Genomic DNA, 5,296 nt, shown 5'->3' on the forward strand with positions numbered 1-5,296 from the left:
TTTTTTTTACTTTTTTTACTGTAATATGTTGGTACATGCACCAACAAAATGACATTGTACTCTAAATGCATTGATGAGTAAAAATGTAACATTTCATTTCTAAAGATTCATGTTGTTGAAATACTGAGCTTGGAAAAAACATTTCTTTTCCTGAGATCTAATCTGACCAGTTTATGTCAACTCACAAAGTGTTCTATAGAATTAATATTTGAATAATGAGAAGTGCAAATATTGCAGAAAACAGGATAGGGAGGGACAGTATGGATAAGGAAAAAGTTTAAGAAGTCTCAGTTCATCTTTTACAATCTTTAGTACACACACACACACACACACACACACACACACACACACACACAATGGACTCTTCAGTGAGTGTGATTCCCAGTGGCACTAAGATTTTCACCACTATGCCTGATATTCTCTTCATCCCAGAGTTTGTATGCAACCAGTATCAAATCATGCATTCCTTTAATGATCTACAACCTAATTTATTTAATCCTCGTGGTTTTGAATTTGGATGAGTGACTGAATAGAGCTCAGGGTTAAAGGAAGAGTGTAAGAAGAGTCTGAGACATTTGCAGATGATAAATCGTTCATGGTGAAACTGCTGCTTTTTTCTTGTTAATTTCATGTGTCAGTTGAGTCAAGGCAGTTATTTCCTATAAACGTTTGGATTACCTTGGCTAATCAAACTTTATTTTGTAACACACCTCGTCACTATGAAACATTAAGAGACTTATGAGAAATGGCATGTATTGTGTTTTTGACAGCTGCTTAAGCAGATAGCTAAGAAATTGGTGTCAAGTCTCACTAGTAGCACTAAACCCTTGCAGTTGCAATGTAAGACACAAAATAGGTTTTTAATATTGAGAAAGAAATGAATTATAGTGAAATAAATTACAGTGAAATGATTTCTGACTGCAAGTTTCATTCATGAGGGAACTTGTCTGTTTATAGGGATCTTTGTGCTTTATTACGGGCCTTTTTTTAGGTCTATAGGTGCAGGGCAGAGGAAAAACAATGTTAAATGCAAATAATAAATGCAGCTAACCTTAGTTATAACTGTGCCTAGCAAAATTAACAGGCATATAAACTTTGAAAAGGGAGGAGAAAACTCTTCACATATCTTTTGTTGTTGATGTTAGAATCCATGTTTCCAATAAAAAGCTATTCTAAAATTATCTTCCATTTAGTTGAAGCCAAATTAGATGGATGCCAATACGGACGGATAACGTGACAATCCCTCATTCTTGAGAACCATGAACACACAAGAGAAAGGCAATACAATATTTAGAAACCAATGATAGACTAGACTAGAACAAATGTTTCTAAGAATAAAATGTGTCCCCTCAAGTTTAGTATTGGGTAATCACTTCATGAATTTTAGAGTTAAGATTATGGACCTGAATGAAAGAAATAATAAGATTATGAGACAATTGAATGAGACTTTTTTCAGTATTACTGTACAAGAATTTCTGCATTTTTTTTTTTTTTTTTTTTATTACTATACAATCTCCAGAGAGTTACAGCACCTACATTTTTGTGTGTGTATGAACTGCATTTTTTATGTATTTTTGAATAACCTGCTAGATCCAGACAAAAAAGAGTATCACATTATTGATGCACATATTGAAGGCAGATCATTTTCTCCCAAAGTTATCCAGTGAAAAGCTCTGGCTGCTTGATTTTGGAGCTATCAGGTGACATAATTTCATAAGAAATTCCTGCCACGCCTATTGAATTAGTTAAAAGGAAGCAGGAGTATCCTGCCTAAGCCGGATGATGAGGGCAAAGGCACTTGAATTCAATCGACTCAAATACTGTATGCAAGCTGCTGTGTGAATGGGAGAGTTTGAGATTCACATCTGTTATAAAATACTGTTTTATAAAATGTCAACCCTTTGAATGTATCCAGCAAACAGTAAACGTTCTCTGAACTTTGGCAAATGTTCTGTCAAGATACTTCCAGTAATGTTAATAGAATGTTCGTTTAAAGTTGTCTGGTCTTTAATAATGTTCTCAAAATCTTAGCACAAAAATGTTATTTATACATCGTTCATGGAACTTTTTTTCTGAAACGTTTTAGTTGGATGTTCGTCTAACATTCTTTAAACATTACATGTGTGTGAGAGTCCCACACTATGTAAGACCCGGTGACCTACCCCAGAAAAGTCATCACCAAGAAAATGTATGGACAGCCTCTCGCGAATGTCAAGAGTCGGATATGATTGAAATGATTAATGAGTGATTATGTTTGTAGTCTTACATAAATGTATACATGTTTTTATATGAGTGACTCTGTGTTCAGGTTTACTGTGTTTGTTTGTTCCAGGTGTTTGGTGGATTGGTGTGGACCCTGGTGGCCTCCACCCATGTGGTCCCAGACAATCCTCAGGGCTGGGTCATGTTTGTGTCCCTTTTCTGCTTCCTTATCACCACTCTTTGGTTCTTCATATTTATTACTGTCATAAACCAAAGCAGCATCTGGCCTGGCTTGGTAAGAAACATCAGTTCATGGTTTTACCATGTTTTTTGGACATAGTTTTGAAGACAACCATGGTAATAATTTCTGAATTCTCTGAAGTACCACAATATTATCATCTGGTACCATCACTGTACTTTTTTGTTCAAAGTTTGGTTTCTCAGACCAACATTAATTCAAATGTAGACCTAGATATTTTAATAGTTTATTAAGGGCAATGAATAATAAAGCCCTGGGCATGACATATGTTCTCACTTCTGTTCTGTCTTCTGCTCTCTTTAGGATGTTGGATATCATGCCATTGCCGCATTCTGTTATCTGAGTGCCGCAGTCTTTTTGACTTATGTCACAATCTTGATTCAAGGAGCGGGCAAGTGTACCAGCTAGACATTGCTGCTGTGGTAAGACTCATTTATCACAGATAATGAAAGTAAAATCTTTATATTACTCATTTATGCTCAAGAAGGCCACACGCTACATTAAGAGCAGGGGAGATGTAAACTTTTGAGCAGGATGATCAGTGTAAATTGTTCTTCTTATTATATATATATATATATATATATATATATATATATATATATATATATTATTATTATTATTATTATTATTATTATTATTTATTTTTTAATTATTTAGTACTGCCCTTCAGAACAAAATAATAAAAATTTACACTGATTATCCTGTTTAAAAGTTTATATCCCCTTGGCTCTTTATGTAGTCTAGTGTGTAGCCTTGAACGTTTGAATCAAATATAAATGGTCATGTGCCAGACTATTAAAGGCCTAAATGTAATAATGATTGATGTGAATTAACTGGAGCGTAGCATAAGGCATATTTCATTTGTTTACAAGTGATGGCTTTCATTGTCACATTACTGTACTGGATTCATGCAATCCTCTCTGCTCTTTGATGGAAGTCCTCTTGAACTTAAAGTGCTGTGGCTTTAAAGGTGCCCTAGAATTAAAAATTGAATTTATCTTGGCATAGTTGAATAAGAAGAGTTCAGTACATGGAAATGACATACAGTGAGTCTCAAACTCCATTGTTTCCTCCTTCTTATATAAATCTCATTTGTTTAAAAGACCTCAGAAGAACAGGCGAATCTCAACATAACACCGACTGTTACGTAACAGTCGGGGTGTACGCCCCCAATATTTGCATATGCCAGCTCATGTTCAAGGCATTACACAAGGGCAGCCAGTATTAACGTATGGATGTGCACAGCTGAATCATCAGACTAGGTAAGCAAACAAGAACAACAGCGAAAAATGGCAGATGGAGCGATAATAACTGACATGATCCATGATATGATATTTTTAGTGATATTTGTAAACTGTCTTTCTAAATGTTTCGTTAGCATGTTGCTAATGTACTGTTAAATGTGGTTAAAGTTATCATAGTTTATTACTGTATTCACGGAGACAAGAGCCGTCGTTATTTTCATTATTAAACACTTGCAGTCTGTATAATTCATAAACACAACTTCATTCTTTATAAATCTCTCCAACAGTGTAGCATTAGCTGTTAGCCACGGAGCACAGCCTCAAACTCATTCAGAATCAATGTAAACATCCAAATAAATACTATACTCACATAATCCGATGTATGCATGCAGCAGCATGCTTGACGAACATTTTGTAAAGATCCATTTTGAGGGTTATATTAGCTGTGTGAACTTTGTTTATGCTGTTAAAGGCAAGCGTGAGCTCCGGGGGCGGGGGAGTGCCAGATTTAAAGGGGCCGCAGCATGAATCGGTTCATATTTAATGATGCCCCAAAATAGGCAGTTAAAAAAATTAATTAAAAAAAATCTATGGGGTATTTTGAGCTGAAACTTCACAGACACATTCAGGGGACACCTTAGACTTATATTACATCTTGTAAAAAAATGTTCAATGGCACCTTTAAAACACTCATTCAACAATACATCACTTCCAGAAATCCTTGATGAACCAAATAACAGACTACAGATAGACTGAGATTGTATTTATGAAAGATATGCAGAAAGATATGCACAACTGATTTTTACTTATTTTTCCATTTCTGCTGTTTGACGCAATAACCAGGTCATTCTAATCTCTGAAGGTGAACAGTCTGCTTTAGGAGATTAGTATTTTTATTTTGAATTTAAATTCATTATTCATATATCATAATCATTATTCATATCAAATATTAAGTTACTTTACCTGTAAACAATGATGTTTACTTTTGAATGCACAATGGTATAAATGTCACTGCAGGATGCTGTTTTTCAAGACTTAGATGGCCAGATAGTGCCATTGTTGGTAGACCTGATATTTAAAGGGTTAGTTCACCCAAAAATGAAAATGATGTCATTAATGACTCACCCTCATTTCGTTCCAAACCTGTAAGACCTCCGTTTATCTTTGGAACACAGTTTAAGACTTTATTCAGCATTGTATTCTCTTCTGGAATCCTTTCCATTGAATTGATTCCATTGAACTGATTCCCTTGAATCCTTTCATCTGTCGGCGTTGATAATGCACTTTTACGTCGTTGTTTTTGGCGATTAGGACATCCGCGACATGCACACTTACGCGCCATTTTTAAAAATATAGCAATACCAAAATACAAACAATGTAGAATAGCTTGAATACAGCGTGCGTCTCCCTCAGACTGTAAATGAAGCTCGCTAACACGTCAGCAGCGTCTTACGTCAGCAACGTCACTGCGGAGTCGTGAACCCGGATTGACAACAGACCCGGAAGAGAACAATGCTGAATAAAGTCGTAGTTTTTGTTATTTTTGGACCAAAATGTATTTTCGATGCTTCAAAAGCTTCTAACTAACCCA

General features: G+C 35.3%; 1 pseudogene; it reads left to right on the forward strand.

Moving 5' to 3' along the window:
• Nucleotides 1-356: 356 nt before the first annotated feature.
• Nucleotides 357-3,407, forward strand: LOC125268159 (annotated as a pseudogene).
• The last annotated feature ends 1,889 nt before the right edge of the window (nt 3,408-5,296 follow it).

Source organism: Megalobrama amblycephala, linkage group LG5 (assembly GCF_018812025.1).
Source record: "Megalobrama amblycephala isolate DHTTF-2021 linkage group LG5, ASM1881202v1, whole genome shotgun sequence".
Taxonomy (NCBI): Eukaryota; Metazoa; Chordata; class Actinopteri; order Cypriniformes; family Xenocyprididae; genus Megalobrama; species Megalobrama amblycephala.